We start from the raw sequence: 23,693 nt of genomic DNA on the forward strand, positions 1-23,693 counted from the left end.
AAGATAAGACGCTAAAGAATGAAGCTGAAAAAAATACTGTTTAGTTAAGACAAGTCTTGCGTTTATAAAGTGTACAAAAAAGCAGAATAGGAGGAGCAAAGATCTGTTATTTTTCCAGCTTCATTTCCTAGTTTACAGTGTGGACTCTTCTAGGAAATAAGCTTCTCCAGAAGATGTATCTACTGGTATTTTTATAAAAAGGTGCACACCAAAAAAAGTTGAACAAAATTATTACTGCCAGCATTGGAAAAAAAATAACAGCACAAAAAAGCCTTTTTTTTTTTTTTGTGATATGTTTTCTTTGGTGCCACGTTTGCACATGGCTTTTCTTGTTGCCGTGAAGTCTGAGCCCCTGTGAATAGTGTGACAAAGCACAGAGGTTCCAGAGCCTGGGAGGTCCTTGGGAAGAGCCCTTCTCAACTCTTCCTGAATTTCTGTGGTTGGGCCCCAAGTAATGCTTCCCTGTTTGGCTGCAAGAGCCTTACCACAGCAAATGGTGGGGGCAGGACAGACATTTCCCAGCAAAAACGTGACTCAGTTCCCCTCACTCTCCCAGCCTCCCAGTGTGGCAAGATGCTCTGGGGCTGGGAGCAGGAAGCATCTGTGCTTGTTCTGGGCAGTTTGCTGGGCTCTGGGTCTGCAGTGCTGCCCACAGCAGCAGCCTGGCCTGTCCTCACTCCACCAGGAAACGGTGACTGTCACAAGGAAAACAGAGGTATGAGCGTTCCTGTGCGAAAGTGTCAAGTGATGAGGGTGTGCCTGCTGTTGTGGCTCATGACCCAGGGGCTGTGCTGGGCGGGAGGGAATCGGCATTTGCAGCTCCACCGCAGAGCGCTGTGATTACAGAAACAGTTCCTACAAGGAAGTAATTGGCACTTCCTCCCCTTTGATGAGTTCAGCCAGCAGCTGCAAGAGCCTTCATCAGTGAATGCCGCCTTTCCCCCCCCCTTTTAATTTACTTTTTTTTATTTAAAGTTGAAGTTTGGAGTGGGGAGGGAGGAAGGTCCAGGTATGAGGAGAGCCTGGAGGCAGCCGCCCCTGGCGGCTGACTGAGCTGCAATGGGCAGCCTGCTGAAAGCACTGCAGAGGCTGTGCTTGCTGGCCAGGAAAGTTGGCCAAGGACACAGATGCATCACCAGCAAGAGAGGAGCTGAGCAGGTGTGTGTGTAAGCTGACAAGCAGCACACTCTGGGTTGTTTGGAAAAAAAATGCCCATTCACACTAAAAAAACCTTCCTCTGTGCAGACACTGCTCTGCCACACCAGGTTCCTTCACAGAGCAGTTTGTACCTGCTGTAAATGCACACCTGCATTGTTGGTGAACGCACAGCTTGCGCTGATACGGGGCTGAGCTGTTCTGTCTCCTGCCTGGCCTGAATTCCCACAGCAGGGTTTGCTCCCCTGCATTGTGCCTCAGGACTGCCTTTGCCTCTGGCTGGAGAGAGGGGATTACTTGTAAAATTACATGCTTAAAACTTGATGGGGGAGTTATCTTCCCAAAGGGCCCTTCTATCTGCCCCCCCCCCCCCCGCCCACTCAGTTTAAGAAGACTGTAACTCAAATTATTCCATGCAGCAGCATCGAGCACTACTTGTAAGATGGTACAAGGCAGAGGAAAGCAGCCAAAAGCCCATCTGAGTCAGAAACTGTAACTCAAAATGAAGCATGGCTAGAGAGGCCTGCTGCTGGATTGCTGCTGTACAACAGCTCTTCTCCATTGTGGGTGATGCTCCATGGGCCTCATGCAGGCAGCCCTGGATTAGATGCAGTGGTAATGCTGTGTAAAATGAGGCTGACACCAATGCCCTCTTGTATTGCCACCTTGGCAGGTTCAGTTGCCAGCACACAGCTGAAGATTGTCTCTGACCTAGGCTGGAGGCTGACTTGGTTCTTGCATAGTCCCAGAATATGGGAGGATCTCGAGGAGAACCTCAAATATCCTTTGGTCCCCTTCCCTCTGCTCATGGAGAAGCCAAGGAAGCAATCCAAACCTGTGGCTTCAGTCACAGGTGACATGTGAATCCAGTCCTGATAGCTGATTTCTCTTCTGCACAACACTTTGGGGTAGAGAAAGCACATGGGTAAATGGTCAGCCTGACGTGCACCTGGCTTCCCAGAGGCCGATGGCAAAAATTATTTAACAATTTAAAAACGTTGCATTTCCACGGTGTCTAAACTAGCACCCCTCAGGGTGGCTTGTGGTGCAGAGCTCAGCCAACGCTGCATGAAGGATTTTTTCTTTTCACCTTCTTATCCTTGCCCAGTAGGAGCCTCTCCAGCCTTGTCTCATGCTGCCTAACACGTGTGTGGCTTGGCAGCCCTGCTTGCTGCTGTGCAGTGTGCCTTTGCCCCCTGTGTGCCCATGCACAGGCTCCCCCTTGTTGGGAGTTTGACACGGGGCCAGACTGAGCCCCTGCACACACACCTGCAGGGGCACATCTGTCCTGGTACTGCCTTTATGAGAGCATGAGCAAAACTGCCAGGTTAATGCATCACAAAATGAATGCTGGTTCTTACACTTCACAAAGAGAATTCAGTCATGTTTTCCATAGTTTGTGGAATTCGTGGAAAGCTGCCAGGTGGAAAATGTTCTGGGAGGGGGGCAGGGGGTGGTTGACAGCCATATGACATGAGCCAGTCTGTGCCCAGCTGGCCAAGAAGACCAATGGCATCCTGGCCTGTATCAGCAGTGGTGTGGCCAGCAGGAGCAGGGCAGGGATTGTCCCCCTGTGCTCAGCACTGGTGTGGGCACACCTCAAATCATGAGTTAAGTTTTGGGCCCCTCACTGCAAGAAAGACACTGAGGGGCTGGAGTGGGTCCAGAGAAGGGCAATAAAGCTGGTGAAGGATGTGGAGCACAAATCTGATGAGGAGCAGCTGAGGGAGCTGGGTTTGTTCAGTCCAGAGAAAAGGAGGCTCCAAAGGGGGACCTTTTGCTCTCTGTAGCTACCTGACAGGAGGGTGTAGCCAGGTGGGGGTTGGTCTCTTCTCCCAAATAACAAACAACAGGACAAGAGGAAATGTTGTGCCTCAAGCTGTGCCAGGGCAGGTTTAGATTGGATATTAGGAAAAATGTCTTCACTGAAAGGGTGTTCAGGCTGCTCAGGGAAGTGGTGGAATCACCATTCCTGGAAGTGTTCAAAAACCACATAGATGTGGCTCCTGGGGACATGATTTAGTGGTGGGCTTGGTGATCTTAGAAATCTTTTCCAACACAAATGATTGTTTGATTCTATGATTCTATCATTATTTACAGTCATCTGCCCTGTGCCTCATAGAAGCTCTGTGCTACAATACCGACATATGAGGAAGCCCAGTACCATCACTAAGTGGCTGCTTGCTTTTAAAACATCTGCATGCAGCAAATGCTGTGATAATCAGGCCCAAAGTGCCATTTTTCATACAAGTGCTTCACCAATGGAGAGGTCTTTCCATTGTTTTCTGGGAAAAGATGGGGTGTCACTTATAACTCCACACATCACTTTTTAACTTCACCTTAAAAAAGCCTTTCTTGGTATCTAAATTCATGTAAGCTCTGCACAGGGTTGTTCTTGCACAGGATCCTCTCTTGAGCATAGGTGGGCTGAATTAAAGCACTGCTTTGAATAGCTAGGGGGATCTCCTGCCAGCAATACCAGGAATTAACTTACACCTGCAGCCAAAATTCCTTGGCATGAACGAACAGGCTGAGCGCTCAGCCTTTGCTCCTTTGTAGATGTCAGCCTCCCCTGGCTGCCCCAGGCTCCACAGCTTCTGATCCACGCTCAGACTGAAAAGGTGGCTCTGAAAAACCTCCTAATGCACTGCAGCCAAGACAAGAGTGTGTCACGTTTGGGGGGTTGGAGGAGATGAGGAGATGACAAACATGGGATGGGCCAGGATAATAAGTCTTGGTGACTACATTCACAGCTAATAATTATTTTCAGATCATGGAGAAGGTCCCTGTGTTTGCTCCTTCCCACCCAACAGGTGTCTGCAGGTCTGTAACCAGGTCAGGATCTTTAAAAATAGTTCTGGGCCTGAAGGGTGAAGTGCTTGCAGACTCTGATGTCCACACTGTGCTCGTCTGTGGTGAGCATTTCCAGTTGTGGCTTGGCCTTCAAACACACTCAGCACAAACCCTGGATAGCTGCTTTGCCTCTTCACCCATCTGAGCCCCTAAAATGGCCAGAAACAGACAGAGCTAAGTTTGCCTTAGTGACACAAGTTTACAATGGCACCACCGTTGTTTAACCCTATCATTTCATTAGAACTAAGAGAAATAAAACTGTAAGACCATCAGAACCAGGGCACAGCTTTGTGTGCCTATTCACAAATGTCTGCAGATGTGCACGTGTACCCTCGCTGTTGTGCAGTTACTGATTACAGAACCATAGAATGGTTTGGGTTGGAAGGGACCCTAAAGGTCAGCTCAATGCATGGGCAGAGACACCTTCCACTAGAACAGGCTACTCAAAGCCCCATCCAATTTGCCCTTGAACACTTCTAGAGATGGAGCATTCACCACTTCCAGGGGTGGAGCATCCTGTTCCAGTGCCTCGCCACCCTCACAGTAAAGAATTTCTTCCTAACATCCAATCCAAACCAGCCTTCTTTCAGTTCAAAACCATTAACCCTTGTCCTATCACAACATACCCTTGTGAAAAATCCCTCTCCAGCTCTTTTGTAGGCCTCCTCTAGGCAGTGGAAGGCTGCTATAAAGTCTCCCCAGAGTCTTCTCTTCCCATCCTCAACCATCTCAGCCTGTATTTATGGGAGATGTACTCCAGCTGCTTTAGCATGTTTGTGGCCTTCCTCTGGACTCACTTCAAGAGGTCCATGTCCTTCTGATGGTGGGGGACCCAGACCTGGGTGCAGTACTCCAGATGGGGTCTCATGAGTGCAGAGTAGAGGGAGAGAACCTTCCCTTGAGCTGTTGGCCACGCTGCTTTTGATGCAGCCCTGAACAGTGACTGCCTCTTGGCTTCAACAGGCCCAGTTTAGGCTCAGTGGCTGGTTCAGCCCAGTGACCCAGCCATAGCACTTTGCTCTGTACAAATCCCCTGATGTCCAGCACCTGCTGAGGTTTCCCCAGAGGAGAGATCAGCTTCAGCCTCATCCTGCTGGGCTGCAGCCGCATTTCTGTGCTCCTGCTCTCCCAGCACAGCACCTGGGCATTCCTGTGTGCTCAGCGGGGCACTCCTGAGGCTGGATCAGGGATGGGAAGGGGCCCTCAGCCAGGAGTGTGCATCCCCCAGCAGTGTGCATCCCCCAGCAGTGTGCATCCCCCAGGAGTGTGCATCCCCCAGCAGTGTGCATCCCTCAGCAGTGTGCATCCCCCAGCAGTGTGCATCCCCCAGCAGTGTGCATCCCTCAGGTGTGTGCATCCCCCAGGAGTGTGCATCCCCCAGCAGTGTGCATCCCTCAGGAGTGTGCATCCCCCAGCAGTGTGCATCCCCCAGCAGTGTGCATCCCCCAGCAGTGTGCATCCCCCAGCAGTGTGCATCCCTCAGGAGTGTGCATCCCTCAGCAGTGTGCATCCCTCAGGAGTGTGCATCCCTCAGGAGTATGCATCCCCCAGCAGTGTGCATCCCTCAGCAGTGTGCATCCCCCAGCAGTGTGCATCCCCCAGCAGTGTGCATCCCTCAGGAGTGTGCATCCCTCAGCAGTGTGCATCCCCCAGCAGTGTGCATCCCCCAGCAGTGTGCATCCCTCAGGAGTGTGCATCCCCCAGCAGTGTGCATCCCTCAGCAGTGTGCATCCCTCAGCAGTGTGCATCCCCAGCTGAGAGAGCAGTGCCAGAGCCTCAGAGCCTGAGGTGCTGCTCTGTCTGTCCAGCCTGGCAGTGGAAGAACCTGAATGAGTGTGAGTGCATGGCTGTGGGTCACGTTCCTGCTGCTGCTGCAGCCATGGCTTGGAAGGACAAAGTGGTGTAGTGAAGGCAAGGCCTAGAGAGGGGCAGCTGGGGTTCAGTGCCTGCTCTGTCCTTACTCACTGCGTGCTCTCGGACACGTTGTGTTCCCTCGTTCTGCCCAAACTTCCCCGGCTGCACAGCACAGAGCTCACCACGTGAGAACAACACAGCTCCCATTCCATGATTGATGTTACTTGGCTGCTGGGACAGCCCTGACAGGAGCCTGTGTCTTTCCCAAAGTGCTGAGGAGCTGCCATGGGCCCTTCCTGCCCTGGAACTTAAACACGCAGCCACCAGGGTAGGTTTTGTCTTTGGAGTGTCTTAAAAGATACAAGAAAGAGCAAGACTCCAGTGGCTTGTTAATACAAGAGGACTTTATTGAAGTCTAAAAGGAGTGCCTTGAAGCACTTGTATTCTTATATTAATAAAGTTTAATAGCAATAAGAAGAGTATTTGAAGAGGATTGCATAATGTTGTTACAGTTACCTTAAACCTGGTGTTAGAGTTTCAAACGAACCATCTGTGCTCATGACTCCTGGAATGAGGTGTGGACACTGTTTCCTTCACATTTCCTCTTGATGCAGGTGTGACTGCAGCCTCGTCTGTGCTGAGAATAGTTTTTACATGAAGGTCTGTCTCAGTCTCTGTGTTCTAGCTTCAAATGGACAAATGTTTTCAACACAAGCACTTCAGAGAGCCCTGTACACACAGAGCTGCTGGGGTGAACTCACAGCTCAAACCACAGTTCAAGCTCTTAGTCATTTTGTTGCTACAGAAAACAAACCATTTGGGAGGACCTTTCTTTAGAGAGTGGTGACAAGGTAAGCATTATTCAGCCCCCAAAAAGGCAGGTCAATAAAGTATCATATTCCTCTGTTCCACTCACCTCTCCACCCAGCAGTATCCACCCCAGCAGTATTCTGTGTCTCCCACAGGAACACTGGGATGCAGTGGCTGGCTGCGCCATCCCACAAAGGCCAACAGCTCCCTCAAAACCCATCTTCATCAGCCTCTTTAAACTGAGCTGCCAGATTTTGCTCCATGGCAGCCAAAGACCAGAGACAAGGCTCCTGAACCCTTCCATTCATGCCACCTTGCTGATCAAAAAAGTGTAAGAATCACAGAATCATAGAAGCATTAAAAGACCTTTAAGGTTATTAGGTTCAGCCATTGACCTAACTCTGCCAGGTCCACCATCAAACCATGCCCCCACGTGCCATATCTACACTTTTGTGAACACACCTGTGTCGGGTCCGGCTGTCTGTCTCTGCCCCGACACGGGTAGAGTGGTTCTTTGGTGGGCGCGATGCAAAGGACGAGTCTGGACTCTTCAGTTTTTCGGTCTTCAGGTTGTTTATTATTTCTTATCTACAAAATTTTCTGTCTGCCCAACAGAGGTCTGATCTGCAGGCAGTCACAGGCACTCTCTGACCACCCACGGGGCGGTCATGTCTTTTTATACTAAAACCTACGTATACAATATTTACCTTTATTTCCCAATGCTTTTCACCCATGTTGGCAAGTGCACCTTCACCATAAACCAATCCCCAAGTGCCAACATCATCACAGGAGATGGAGGACAAGAAGAAGAAAGAAGAAGGACAAGACACGCCCCGATCTCTCCATCTTGTCTCCATAACCCCCCTGTACCAAAAACCTTAAAGTCTATATCTCACCTTCTAAATGTGTCTCTTTTACACCTTGTATTCTAAAGTGATTCTCTTGTCCTCAGACTCTTGTTACTTCTGTGGATGGATCAAAATCAAGCCACCAAGCACTCTTGGCAACATTCCAGGGTTTTCGAGACCCCCAAGGGTTCTCCTGGCATCTCTGGACATCGGGAACGATGTGCTGAGATCCCACACACCTGGGATGCTGATTCCACCACTTCCCTGGGCTTCCTGTTCCAATGCCAGGTCACACTTTCAGTAAAGGAACTTTTCCTAATATCCAATCTAAACCTCCTCATGCACAGACTGAGCATGCAGGAGAAGAACTCTGTCCCCAGCCCACCACCACTGTAGACCCTTCTGTGACAGTGGTCACAGGGGTCTTTGGATGACGGAAGAGACGAGGATTTCACTCCATATTTCAGAAGGCCTGATTTATTATTTTATGATATATATTACATTATAACTATAATAAAAAGAATAGAAGGAAAAGTTTCATCTCAGAAGGCTGGCTAAGCTAAGAATAGAGAGGAATGAAAAGCAAAGCTCTGTGGCTCAGACAGAGAGAGAGAGCCGGCTCTGCTGTGACTGGTCACTAAATCCAAACATCCACACGAGACCAATCACAGATCCACCTGTTGCATTCCACAGCAGCAGGTAACCATTGTTTACATTTTGTTTCTGAGGCCTCAGCTTCTCAGAAGGGAAAAAATCCTAAGAAAGGATTTTCACAAAAAGATGTCTACGACACCCTTCCTCTGAGCTCTTAGCTGGAAGGATCAAAATGCAAGTTTGAAAGAGATAAAAGAAGCACCTAAAGGAGAGAGGGAAGTTTTAGAAATCCAGTAGACAAAGGCCATTCCCTCAGTCTAGGAATGTACTCCATAAACTTCACTTCTTTACACATCATTTGCAGCATCATCCTTTTAGTTAGTCTCATTTAAGTACCTGGATATTAACCTATGGCTAGACCCTGAGCTGCAGAGTCCTGCCTGGCTGTGCTTCTTGCCCTAAAGGGAACTGTGTTATTCCTTAGAATTTCTGGAAGGGGGCACTCTGGCTCCAGGATTGCAGCCCAGCACGCTGCTCTCTGCTGCTGGTTGCTGCTCAGCCCAAAAGGGAAACTCAGGAAAAAATAAACAGTTCATATCCAGCTTTGAGACAGAGACATTAGAAAGAGAGGGATAAACTGCTGCTCTAGGGACAAAGATAATGTAGGAGTGAATTTATTGAAATGTCAGGGCAAATGGGAATGACATAACCAAATAATCAAAAGGGAGAAAGAAAAGAAAGTATCTGAGATGATAAAAAATTAAAATGGCAAACACAGCACGACAAGGAGCAATTACCCTGGGCTGGAAGCAAAGAAAATGCACAGCACAGAGCTGTACAGAGAGTGGTGGTGGAGCACAGCGCGAAATGAAAACAATAAAGCAAAAATATAATTAAGAACAATTCAAGCCACCCAGATGCATTTGTAGTTCAGCTTGGATGCCAAATTCAGTTAATAACTGCTTCCAGCTGCTCAGCAATGCACAGTCATTCCTCACTCACTGCAGCCTCTGCACCGGGGCTGGGCAGAGCATCAGCCCCACAAACAGGCACAGGCCCTGGAACACAGCAAGGCAGCAGGAGAAATTAGGGGATTAGGGGAGGGGAAGAGCCCCAAAACAATGCTGAGCATAACTGGGATGCAATGTGGTCTACTGAGCTTCTCCTGGTCGTGGGCATTTGGTGAGGAAGGGGGGAGGCGTTGCAGCATTAGAGCTGCAGCATCACAGTGACGCCTCTGTGGGGTCCCTGCCTTTGCCCTGGTCCTGCCACTCCTCTCCCCTCTCAGCTGCTGTTTCTTCTGCTGAAAGAAACAGGAGAGAATGAGCCTTAAGAGCAAGCAGCCCTTCACAGAATAGGGCTCAACCCCAGCCTCTGTGCTTCCTCTGGGGCCTGGAAATAGTAATACCAGATACCTTTAACTTTCCTCCTTTTTAGTTATTGCTTGTTTGGGGTTTTTTGCTGGTTTTTTGTTTGTTTGTTTTGTTGTTTTGTGTTGTCGTTTTTGTTTTGTTTTTGTTTTGTATCTGTGTATTAGGATTCACCTTTTCCTGATTTTCTTTTTTTTTTCTTCCCAAACTCAGGAGGGCTCACAAGTTAACTTTCTCCTGTTTAAACAGAGATTCCACCTGGACAGCCACTGAGTGCTCATGCCCACACACAGACACACACAGACACACAAATACAAACACTCATGAGTGCACATGCACACACAAACACGGTTCCAGCACCTGGGGCTTGATGGGGACCACCAGCTGCAGAATGCAGCCAAGGACCTGCAGCATGAGCATCTCCTAACTTTCCCAGGGGATGATGCTTTGTCCTGTAAGACTGTATAAAACAGTCCTCATATAATCAAATAACCTTTAAATCACTTCTGGGAGGCAGGACATGGAGACTGCCAGTAAAACTGAGAACAAAACAAAGACAGAGAAGAGGCACAAGGGGGAGCTGGAAAACATTTTCTTCCTCTCTCCATTCCCTTTTTTAATTACCATCAAGCCTAGTCTGTGATGCTTGAAATGGCCTGTGTTTGTTAATCACAGCTCATTTGGTTGTGTAGGAAGGTATAAATAGAGTTTCATGTGTGACTGATGGGAGCTGTGAGCCAGCCCCCTGGGTTGTTTGCACTGGTCCTATGAATAGCAGCTCTTAATGTGTTTCTATGCCAGGCCCCAACTCCAGAGGATCCTGCTGGAGTTGCACTTCAGTTGAGAGGAAGGAATTCAGCTCTGCTGTGCCTCTCCTCAAGTCCCATCTCCAGCAATACCTCCTGTGCTTGCCAGATGAGGTAACATCGAGGTTTACATCTTGTCTTGTGCAGCTCCCTTTGCTCCTGCTCTGCCCACTTGCTGGTCAAAGAGCAGAGACCCCTGCTCTGACCTTCTGGCACCTCCAGCCATGCAGATCCTCTCTTTTCCTGAGACCTCTCCTCACCTCTGAGTGCAGCCAGCCTCAGACTCGCTCCCACATCCTGCTGTGTCCTGCCTGCCTTTTCTGGCTGCCTTCTTCAGCTCAGATTGTCTGACTCAGGGCTGTTGGAGCTTCCTTGTTCCCACTGACACTTCCCTGCTTGTTGTTGGTCCTCTCCCCCTTCCCTTCCTTGATGAAAATGTTCCCTTGCAGCCTCTCCCATCCCACCACCCTACGACACGGGCAAGAATTGGCCACAAAGGCAACCTGAATTTGCACTGAGAGCCTGATCTGTGCCTGGGAAGCCCAGTAGCAAGCAATAGAATTCTATTAGAGACTGAGTGATTTAGGAGGGGAAAAGAACCAAGGATGATCTGCTGTAAGAGCAGAAGAATGGTTCCCAAGCACTGAGCAGCACATGACTGACACCTCAGTGATGCCACAGATGCAGCTGTGTCAGCCACGGCTTTCAAGCTCTTTAAGCTGTCAACCATTTGAGGTATTTTGGTTTCTCTGCCTATTGACTCAACACCAGGCTACTGTACCAGAGATCTCAAAGATTATCTCTTCAGGTGGGAGGGCAAGAACCCAGCTCTGCTCATTAAACTCCTGCCAAGGCAGCAGCTCTGAACGATGGCAGGCTCTTAGAGCAAGGTTGTGAGTGCATTTTCAGGACCAGTCTTGCACTTAAAATCTTCAGACAACATTGATCTTTAGCTGTGGGGAAACCCAGTTCATTTTCTTCCTTGTTTACATATAACCCTGATTCAGCTTTGAGATGAACAGTAGTGCAGGGGAAAGTCTGTCCTTCAGACACTCTGTGTGTCCCTGCTAAGCCACTTGCACCACTTTGATGCTGGTGGTGAGTGAGCCATGATGATGACATTTTCATCATCTCTCATCTAAAGATGAGGAAGGAACTGAATAAACCCTCATTGTAAATTTCTATTTCTCTTTCACTGTCATATCTGAGCCCACAGGAAAAACATTTGGCTGCTGTGGGAGAGCTGGGGAGCAACCACTGAATGACAGATAGGTTATGAATTGAATGGCACACAAGGCAGCCTTTGCTGAGAACTTTACTAGTTGCACCCTTCCCTTCTGGCATGGGATCTATGGGCTGCACTGCTGTGTCTTGTGACTGAAGAAGCCTTTGTGGTCTCTCTCTCTCACCTTTCTGCTGCTGCGTGGCCTGGGGACAGCATCCCACAGTAAGCAGTGAGAGCTAAAGGTACCTAAGGTAAAGAAGGGGGTTATTAAATTCAGCCTCACTGAACGACTGTAGATGAGTACAAGAAAGCTACCAAGGGTTTGGAGTTTGCAGGTTCTCCATCTGGGCTGTTCTGATTCACAACATCATACCCCAACCCTGTGCCTGACAGAGATTTTACATCAACAGGAAGGATTTTTTCTCCATCATGCCAAAACTATTGTGGACTACCTCAGACATTTCAACGCCCTCAGTGATGAATGTTCAAGTCAAGGAGATGCTCAGATATTTAGCAATATGTGCATGTGGCAATAAAGTTGTACAAGGCTAGGAATTCCTGCCATGTGCTTTTCATCAGTGTAATAGAAAGAATTATGTAGTCAATCAAGCCTAATAGTGATTATGCATCTAATTTTTGTTCAGCCAAAACAACATCAAGGACAAGTTTTTCAAGAGCTCTTGACTATGGCAAAGAAGTGCTAGCTCTTTTTTTTTGGCTGCTACTCTCATTAATTAACAAGATTTGTTCTTCCATTGTGATGAGAAGCACTTCAGAAAGATGCCAAATATAAATATAAAAATTAATAGCAAAGTGAGATCAAACTAGAAGACACAGCTAAGTTTTCCCATACCATCACTTTCTTGTATTTCTTTATTTAGTTGACCCTTCTGTAAGAAATCCTAAATCCCTCAGAGAAGAGTAAGCCTTACTGCAGAGGCTGCTATTGTGCATGAAGATTGCTGAATTATCCCTCAGCCTCCTTCCTTATCTGCAGAATATGTGGAACACTTTGAGGGCCGGGATAAATTATGAAAAAAAGAGAATACACCTGACAGTTTGGTTTTAAGCCTCTTCAAAGGTAATCTGTTTCTCTGAACTTTCTGAAACAACAAAATTGTGCAGGAATAATATTAAGACATGGTTCAAAAGCATCCAAATCCTTCTTCAGACTCCAAAGGCCTCTTCGGACTGCCTCTTGCATGCCACACATCCCTGAAAACCACTACATAGCTGCACAAGATCACATGCCCCTTGGCACACCCTGCAGCTCAGAGTTTGAACCTTTGGAGCTGTAGTTCATCCACAAAGCCTTTTTTTTTCTAAGCCTTCCTGGCAGCCCTTCTGTGTGGCACCCCTGAGTAATGTAAACAACCCTCATTATCCTTATCAAGAAAGAATAAATATTAAGAAATTTAATATGTGGCATAAAGTATTTAAATAGCTTGTTAATCTCCCTCTCCTATTCTCATTCTCTTCCCCCTCAGAAGCTCATATCTTCATCTTTTCAGTCCAGCAGCCTTAGAATAGTTGTATACATTTTTTCAGACTTTATTCATTGCTGCTGAAGAGCAAATTTTGTGTTTGATAATAAGAATATAACATGGGGTGCAAAAAGTGTTGAGCATGTTGATAATAATTAGCTGTGACTCCACGTGATCTTGAAATGATGCACTTCCACAATGTGGGCACTCATCCACTTTCCCCCTTTTTTCTCTCATGGAACCCACATGGAACCCTTTCTGTTGAATAAGCACTGAGCTTGTCTTTTGCCATAGGAAGGGGAACAGAACCTCTCCTTTAACCTGAGGCCCCTTAACCAGCACTCCTGAGATTCATATTTTTGCCTTCCCCCAACTCCATGTGTTATGTGTCACATCAGGCATGAAGATGCCAGTCTCTTAGGGAGACTAATCTTTTCCTGAGGTAAAACCTGTGGCCACAATTTATCCAGGCTCCTGAATGGTTGAATAATAAACTCATTCTTGGACTGAACTGTGGAGTTTAGCCAGCCAGCACTCTCAGACATCGATTACTGCAATGAGAGGTACATCCTGAACCTACAACTCATAAGCATTTCTTCCTCAGTGTTAATCCATATCCATTAATGCAACAGCCAAAGAAATCACAGAGAAGATAGCAGTGGAATTTATGTTACTTGACCTGTGGAAGAAAACATCAAGTGTAGCAGAGCAGGAGCAAGCCTTCTGCTCCACATGGCTCAATTCCATGTCCTACATGCCAGGAGGATACTGAGAAGGCAGAATTGGAGGGGTTCAAGACACTTCTGTCTGCTGCAGACATAAAAAAGTGAATGGAGAATGAGGACCAGGCTATTCTTTGTCTGGAAACCAGCAGGTTTTTTATTCCATTGCTTCTGTTCCTCTGTCAGAACAGCACACCCACTTGCAAAATACCTGTGCTTGCCAGAAGGAAAGGTCTTGCCCTCCCTGGGATTCTTTTCACTCTGTTCAATTAATTTTATTAACACCCTGCAGACTCAGTCCTCAAGACTTCAGGTGAAAATGTTTCATCATTACAAGTGTTTCACAATAAGAGACACGCAAAACCTACCAATGCTCTGTGTGTGTTACTGTTAATTACCCTGTCAGGAAGCCTAGGAAGGCTTGATAAAATAAACTGCATTAAATCCACCATCCAGAGGAATTCTTTCAAACAAGCAAATCTGACTCAGGCAATTGCCAACAGTGTTGTATACAAAGGGTGACACTCCATGTGACACATATGGAAGAGATGAGGCTGTCCTACACTGCTCTAAAAGGTGTAAGTATGACTCTTGTTATTGTGCTATTTCTATATCATCAGTGCTCTAGGAAGGCAGAGTTATGTTATTTCCTTTTTGCAGACATTTCAGCTTGAGACCCATGCCTGAGATCACACAGAGGATCTGGGGCTAAGGTGGGAATGTACTCTGGACCTCCTGAGTTTCAGTTCCATCTTCATCAACCCCTTTCTTGTCTCATTCTCAATGGTGAACAGGGTCTATACCCAAATGGCAGCCACAGTGCACTGCATAACCCAAACCAGAAGTCAAAACAAGAAGAAGGACGAGTGGATAAGAGGTGACACAGGCTTTAGCCTTGAGTGTGCCTCCAGAACTGCAGGCAGAGAAGCTGGAGCTCTGGGAACAGAATTCACTTGGGATCTTGAGTTCCGGGAACTGAATGAGAAGCACATGAAGAAACCCCTATTCAAGGAACCTCCCACTGAACTCCACTCCTGGATTCCCATTTACAAACCATACATCTGAGACAGACCAAATATCCCCATCCTCCCCCTTCAGTGCTCATTCTGTGACGAGCAGGTAAGCAGGGCAATGATCAAGATCAGCTCTGGAAATGCAGTGCTGTGAGAATACCTGATACAGGATGCAGGAATGAACATGCACTAAGCACACGATGTGTTGTAAGACCCAACTGCTCACCTGGTGTTCAATATCTTTGTGGTGTAGGACTCTGAATTTTCGTAACTCTCCACTACTAAAAAGTACTACAGAGACACAAAAAATGGCATGGGAAAATTTTTCTCTACTTAATGTAGCAAATCTTGTGAAATCAGAGGGATAAATATGAAGAAGTAATTTCTGAAACCTGTTCACCATATAGTCTGGCAAGTTCCTTAGCCTGGGGTTTGGAGTAATTCAGATTAGCTTGAGCCTTGAAGATCCAAAAGAAACAACATAAAAACTGTATAAGCTTCTCAGAGCATTTCTGGAGTCCTCAAAGGGACAACTGCAGGCTTCATCCTACAGCCCCTCCCTGGAGACTGTAACTTTTCTCCCTATTACATCTTGGTTGAGGAACAAGAAATTTTCCAAGATGAGTCAGTAAAACACACACAGCATTTTGAAGCAGGGCAATCAATCCGTGTCACGAATGCTGATGTTAGGCTGATAGTATCAGTCCTGGAACAGATACCAGCATGGTGATGATGGGATGCTCAGTTTGTCCATCCTGGGTGTTCTCCTTCTGGCAACTGAATGCCCACTGGGCCTCCTGGCTCTGGGAACAAGTTAGACATGCATGGTATGATCCCAGCACCAGGCTGGGCTAATTGTCCTGCTTCAGGCTGTAGTGACAAAGGGCAGGTATCCATGGACAGCTCTGCTTACGTCATTAGCATCCATTAGGCCTTTTCCCACGTTTCAACCCTCCTTTCTCCACCCTAGTCTCCTCCCAAATAAACAAGAAAACCCTAATTACTTTTTTTCTTTTCAATCATAATCTGGCTGGACCCATATCCAAATTATGTACTTCTGATAATGATATGTTAACCTTGCATGTCTCATCTTGAGTTGTGTGTGCAGTTTTGGGCACTACAACATAAAAAAGATATTAAGCTATTAGAGAACATACGATGTAGGGACACAAAGATGGGGAAGGGCCTGGGGAGGAGGTCTTAGGAGTGGCTGAGGCCACTTGGTTTGTTCAGTCTGGAGAAGAGGAGACTGAGGGGAGACCTCTTTGTGGTTTTCAGCATCCTCAGGAGGGGAAGTGAAGGGGCAGGTACAGATCCCTTCACTCCCTGGTAACCTGGCATGTCTGGCCATTGCTCATGACATGCCAGTGGTTTCTGATGACCTGCTCAGTCCTTCAAAGGCAGGTAAGGGCACTGTCATTTGCCTGCAGATTTAAAAAATACTACATGAATTTCAGTCAGGCCACGATGTCCACACCAGCTGTGAGCTGCAAGAAACATGGACCAGAGTATGAAAAAATCTGGACAGAATTGGACTGATATCAGCCTGGACTTACAAAATTTCTGTCAGGAGACCAGATGTGTTAGGGCTTGTAGCCAGGCTGTTTTTCAAAGCAGGGAGACTTTGGCTGATAAATGGTTCCCTGCATCAAAGTATTGGTATGTCTGTCACAATCTGATTGTTTGTGCTGCATAGGTGCACAAAAACACAGCACAAAGAACCAACCATTTCATGGAGAAGAACATTGTGAATGATGGAGGTGCAAACATTCAGCTGCCATGCTCTGATCAAGCACCCAGCCTTCCAGTCACAAATCACAGCTTTGTGTCGAGGGCAAAGCCGGGCTTCCCGAACATCCACACTTCCATTTCCTTCGCCTTCTTTGTAAAAGCCACAGATAAACTTTACCTAAAAAAGAACACATATTTTTGCAAGTGCAGTACTTTTGTAGTGAGGATGGATCCAGGGAAGTCATCAACCTGTTGGAACAAGTCCAGAGGCAGGCTACCAAGATGATTGTGGGGGTGGAGCACCTCTGCTGTGAGCATCATCTCATTTTCCTTTGAAGCTCACAAAAAGAAAACAAAAAATAAGTATTTTTTACATTATCAGTAAAATCAGGGGAATTGCAGAACTAGTCCTGTAATAGCTCTTTAGCAGTGTAGCACCACAGTTGCTGGCTCATGAAAACAATTCTGAAACCTGGCTTATTAGTCCAGCCTCTACTCCTGGCCTAGACACATACCTTGTCTTGACATTTCCTGTTTAAAGTCCTTATTACTGACTTCTTTCCCATGAGAAAGTAAACATGGGGAATATTGTTAGTATGTTCTAAAGCTGAAAACACTGTCATCATGACCAGTTCAAGAAGAGGCACACTCATGGCAATAATGGAGTGTAGGTGCATTCAACTGTCTGAAGCCAAGGCTAGAGGCAAATCTGATCAGATCAGCACAGCTAGAAATGTGACAAGCTCTCCTTAATATTAGCTGATTGCCCAGTTTCACTGCTGATTTCTTTAACAGAACTTGAAATAAAAATGAAATGAAGAAGAATCCCACACCCCAAGTGGACTCTATGTGTCCTTTCTGCCCTGGGTTCAGACCAGCAGCCAAGGCCAGGTGCTAGAGCTGGAGCTGGAGTGCAGCTCCAACAGCTCCAGGCTCACAGGGCTGTGTGCCTGTCAGCTGCCCAGGGCACGTGGTGATTGCACCATGGATATTCCCAGCCCAGTGTGCTCCCTTGCTTTCAGCACAGGGACTTGAAGCCATCCCTGGCTCCCAAAATGATCTGCCCAGAGGACCTTTGATTTAAAGGGAAATGAGGAAGGCCTGGGGGATGCTAACTACTGCTGGTCAAACCACCAGTGGGTCATTAGCTGCCCACTGTGTCCTTCTTCTGTCTGCCCTTCAAAATGTCCCAAGTCTCACAACACTTGCTGATGTCCCAGTTTGCTCTCAAACCTGATACACACAACCCAAGTGCAGGCTGTAGTTCTTTCCCCACACTGTTGCCATCCCTTTCAAGGACCTTTTTGCTGCACAGTGGCCTGGCAGACTTGCTCTGACACATTCTGGAAGCCCCTGCAGACATCTTATGCTATTTTTAAAAAACACAGACTTCACTCCTACAAATGAAAGAAGCTGAAAATGTCCCAGCCAGAGCTCTGGCATTGTGGGAGCAGAAATATTTTTTCACATCGAGTAAACAAGTTTTTACACACCAGATTAATTCCTTGTCCCAGAGCTGCTCGCTCGGTGCAAACCCAGCAGAGGCTTTGGCAAGGCTTCCCCACGTGGTGCCTGAACTGCAGTGCTTGGAGGGATTCCATTTAAGGCACAGCAGGGATTTCATGCTTGCCCTCTGGCTCCTCACACACAGCTCCTGCCTTTGAAGGCAGCCCCTCTTCCCCAGGCCACAGTGGGAGTAAACCCTCCAGCTGCTGCCACAGCACTGCCCAGGGACACTAAGCCAGGTGTCAGGAATGTGCTCCCAGGGGAGCTCAGCATCCCTTGGAAGGCTCCTGGCACCTCCTGTGGAAGGGGACCAGGAGCAGGAGGTGGCAGGCAGCCAGGGAATGCCTGTGGAAATCACCATGAAACAAGAGCCCAGAAGGGCTTTGCCATGTGGGACAGGCCAAGACACCACTCTGGATCCAGGCAATAGGCCTGGCTTCTTCCTGATGGGAATGAAAGGACTGGAGAATAATTTAAAATTGCAAAGGAGTATGGGAACAGAGATAACATCTGAATGAGGAAACCTTTTCCAATAGGTAGTACACCATGAAACATTTGGCAGTGCAGGAAGTCTTTTTCTACTTGAACTCTTTTGTATTGCCGTTACCCAATCCTTCTGGAAAGGTTCTAATTAAGAATATATTTTTCATATATAAATACCTCTTCTTCCAAGACTGCATTTAAAGATAGCCTGATGCACTTAATTTTCAGCTTAATTTCACTAAGTATCTTTCCTTCAATACTTGCCTCTTGAGAGATGGCAATGCACAATTCACATGCCTTTTGGAGCTGCTGGGACAATTTCTGGGGCAATTATGTGCATTCACCGTGCTGTGACGATGAAGTACTTTTGACAGCACCAGAAAGTGGCTCAGAAGTTTCTGCTATTTAAAAATGTAAGGTATGGATCATTATGCACTGAGGATGATTCAGGCCAACAAGGATGTTAAAAGGCCATGTCTGTGAAGGTGCCAGACAGGAACTCCCAGCTGTATGTCACAGACACAACTTTCAATTCAGAATAAATAAACATTTACACTGACACTCTTGAAATCAGTCAATCTGTCCTTCCAGTTGCTTCATCCTGGATATATCTTGGGAAAATACTGGAATTATATTTCCTACAGTGCACTCCTCTAGCTTTTCAAGTCCAATTGCCCCCCATTTACACAACTCTCCTATTGAATCTGCTGGCTCTTAAAGGCCCAAGCCACCACACACACCAAGTGCATCCTGAGTTCAGTGATCCTTTGAGCAGTGATGCCCAGTGGACATGGTTTTTGGTAATATACTGCAAAATGGCCTCTCTTCACTCAAAAAAAAGTATCTCCCAGCTCTGACACTATTTTGTCCAGACAAGAACCTGCTGCATACCTTTATAAATGAAAACAAGCCAGAAAAAAAAGTTTTGATAATATTTGTTACCTGTAAACAACTAGGGTGTAAGGAGCTTTTTAGAAAGACTTGCATGACCCAGCATATAGTTACCAATTAATCTCTGTTTAAGCCATCCTCCAGAAAGGAACTCATAAATGTACTACTGATTGAGAATTCCTCTAAACTACTGCAGTTTGGGAATTTTAGCTGCAGGCCACATCTGTTTTTCTAAATAGGTTTTCTAAATCTTTTACTTTGTAACAGCTGTTGATTACATAAATACTAATTGCACCACTGAACAATAGTTGTCTCTATCGAACTGCTCAGCAGATAATGAAAATAGACTTCAGACATAAGAAAGCCCATCCTCAAATTCTTCTGTTCTGCTAGGCATCTCCATCCAAAAGCTCTATCCTTTACTGACATTAATGTACCCTTTTTATGATAATTAGCTAAAATTGCTTCACAAATACTTCAAAAGCAGTAATTATGTTGTAGAAACAATGCCTAATTTCTACTTAGATTTGTTTACTTCTGTCTGGAGCCATTTTTGTTATGGAAACAGCATTGTCAGACTGCTGGCAGTCTGAAATAAAATGAGAAGGCTCATTTCTGTTACTATCAACCTTGGATTTCACATCCAAATGTTTCACCATCTTCAGCAGCACACTGTGGAAATTGTCTGAGGAAAAAAGATAGAATTTAATGAAAAACAACATTTTTAGGGCAGCAAACAAATTCTGTTGTAATCAGAAGGATAAGTGTATTCTGTAGAATTTTCAAATATAAATACAGGTTAATGAAAGCTACTTACACAGAACATAGGAACAAAGAATCATAGAATGGATTGGGTTTCAAGGGGCCTTTAAAGATCACTTAGTCCCAGTCTCTGCCATGAGCAGGGACATATTTCAAACTAGAGAAGCCTCTCATGTATTGAGAATGGAAACAGAAATCATTTATATGTACCCAGTCCTTGGAAGGTTCTGTATTTTTTTTTTTTCTTCAGCTCAAAATCACTGGCTTTGTCTGCATAGCTTTTACAATGATGTAAATTCATTTATTTTGTTTAACTTATTCTTCATTTACACCAAAAAGCTGGAATTCACTTTCCTTCTGTCAAGTAAGTTTCTGCGGGAACACATTTCATTAATCCAGTGTAAAGATCCCGCTTTGAAATACATGATAATATCACAAAGAGTGACAATCTCTTAGTCTTCAATATGGAAAATGATGAGCAAATTAGTTAATTAAAGCTTTAGTTCCTAATGTCACAGAAAGCCAAACCAGCATTTCAGTTTCTCTTCTTCTTTCCCCCACTCTCCTTTCTCTCCCCCTGCTCACTCTTCCTACCTCCTCCAAACATCCACCAGCCTCCTCCTAAACATAAAAAGCTCCACAAGCTGGGGGAAAAGAGGGGTTCCACTGGATGTTATGGAACAGGTGCCCAACACAGCAATGGTTTTATGATACTGCACATTACCTTCATCCTAACACCTCCCAAACCCTCCACTGTTTTTTATCCCAAGATTTGGGCATATCCCCCCAAATAGTCAATACTTCTAGCTCAAGCAGCTCTCTACTGTAAGATGATGTTTTTCTCTATGAAGATCATGCTATATTATATCTGTCAATAATATTAGTTTAATATTGGAGGTAAGCGTATTCATATGGCAAAACAGTTGTTACATTGACTCAAGTCCATGGAGGATTCAAAGACAAAACCTCAAGTCAAGTTTGCTCTCACTCTACTAAATCATGTGGATAGAGCTACACCACACAGTTACATTAAACCACAGGAATCAGAGCTGTGCTTCTGGCAGCATTCCAGACACTTCTCCCTGGAGTTTGGAACTTGAGCTACACGCTGCTGTGTGACACGTGGTGTGGAGGCCAACACAGAGCACCTCCGTGACTGTGCGTGGTGCTTTTAAGTCAGAAAGTTTCTTTTCCCAGCTGAGCAACAAGCTGGATCTGAAATGTCCTGCCCAATGTTAATTAGTTGGTTTTTCTGGTTCCATGATCAAATTCTTCAGATTATAACTGGAATGATAACATTTCCGTTGGTCTCTGTAACAGAAATTGGTAGTACAGTCCTTTGTAGAAAAAGATTTTTACTTCTTTCGGTCATTGACCAGTTCACCAGTGTAAATAGGTAAGTAAAAGATGAAGAAACCTTCTCATCTATTTATGGAGGAAATTCAAAATTAGAAAATATATGCAGGGGTTATTACATAGATCAGAAACTGTTGTTTTTTCTACTACAGGCAAAATTTATTATGAATACTTTAGCTACACTGGTCTAAGTTCAGAAAAAAAGCTAGAATGCCACAAATATATCCTCATCACATGGCCCAGTTAATATAAAATATAAAACTAAAAACTAAAAAATAAAAAAATAAAAAACCCCAAAAATATAAAAAATAGAAAATAGAAAATAGAAAATATATGATATATAATATAAAATAGATAATGTTTGATATATGATTAATATATTTTATATTTTATATATATAAACACCATTTAACAACATTGATACTACTAGAAATACAGTAGTAACATGTGTAATGTTATTTTATATATATATATATATATATATTTATATATATATGTGTTTGTGTGTGTATGTTAGTGAAGAGAGAAACACAGACGATGAAATGCATATTTGCACTTCACTTTTTCTGAGCTCCTCCATGGAATGTATATCTTTAAATTATCCATTATGGATGCACACAGAAACCTGGGTGCTGGTGGCACAGTGCGGTGCAAGAAGGCCCAAAAATATCAGTGACAATGCTCTGTGTTCCACACTGGCATCATATGAGTTAAGGAAACCCTGCAGTCCAAAACTGCTGGAGTTAAAGCTCTCCAATGACAATCTGATGCATGGCCAGTTGTGGGACCTAGTGGGAGATTTGGGTTATTTTAGCTGCAGGTGCAGAGCAGCAATCACAACAATTGTCACTTGGTGGAGCCAGATTTCTCTGCAAATGGGAAACGCCTTACGGGTGGAAAAGCTCTCCAAGTCACGATTTTTAAACAACAGATTCTAGAAAGAAAGATGCGAATCAGAGGACTTAAATGTTTTGAGAAATCAAAATTTTTACAGCTTTGCTCTTAGTTACTCTGTCATAGCCTTGCCAGCTGAGGAAACAGTCACTACCATGCATTGAAATGGGACAGAAATGAAGCTGAGATACAGTTGGGAATTTATCTGCAAACATGTAAGATGCAACCAAAAGCTGTCAGTTTTTGGTTTTGCACAGTTTAAACAAGTTCAGAATGTTGATGCTAAACTGTTTCTAAACTGATGAGATCCTGCTACTGATGATAGGTTTTTAAAATATATCTGCCATTTTTTCCCCATTTCTCTCTTAATTTCTCTTAATACAAGTAAGAAAGGACAGAAGTTATTTATAGTATAACAGACAGAACATCCCAAGAGGAAAAAATGAGAGGATGCTAAACTATAAACAGCTTCTCTACACTGCGCTCACATTAGAATGTTTCTTCTCCTGACCACATGCATGGGACATTTTAATTAAAGAAGTGTGATTAAGTAAAAGCTTCTCTGGCTTCTGCTTTTGTGTTACATTTATTATAATTTCTGTAACAGCTCAGGGAACTTGCATTACTCTCTGCCATCTTGCTTTTCAATCATCAGGAGTTATTGCCAAGATCATAAAATCACAGAATGGCCTGGGTTGAATTGGTCCTCAAAACCCAACCCCCTTGCTGCAGGCAGGGACACATTTCACTAGACCAGGTTGCTCAGAGCCCCATCCAGCCTGGCCTTGAACACTTCCAAGGGTGGGGCAGCCACAATTTCACTGGGCAAACTGTTCCAGAGTATATGTCCTCTCTAGCATGTTTTTATGTTCTCATTACATAACTTTTCTCTGCACTGAATTGCTCTGAACCAGTGAGATAAGGATAGATGACAGGTCTACTTTTGTGGACTTGTCCTGACTAGCATACAAACAGTCTTACCTGTTTTTCCATGCCTTTTTCAGACCTGCCAGATCCCACACATTGGGAACAGACTATCAACTGGCTCCAGCTTGCTGTTTTTCTTCAATATACATTGAAAGAATAAGAGAGCTCTTGGTAAGTGACCTTACCTGCCAGAAAAGGCTGGCTCAGTCTGCACTCTGTCCGTGGTGTATCTTACAAGCAGCACAGAGGAGAGAAATGGGAGTCCCCCATCAGAGCACTGGGGACTGAGGTTTAGTGCTGACTTGGGAGGCCATCTGCTTCTGTGACATACTGGAGAAGATGATGGCCATGATTTTCAGATTCTTGAGACATTGGCAAACCTGGCACACGGTCTGGTTGTCGCAGGTGC

Source organism: Agelaius tricolor, unplaced genomic scaffold (genome assembly GCF_023055355.1).
Source record: "Agelaius tricolor isolate 1412-34295 unplaced genomic scaffold, bAgeTri1.0.p SCAF_6, whole genome shotgun sequence".
Classification (NCBI taxonomy): domain Eukaryota; kingdom Metazoa; phylum Chordata; class Aves; order Passeriformes; family Icteridae; genus Agelaius; species Agelaius tricolor.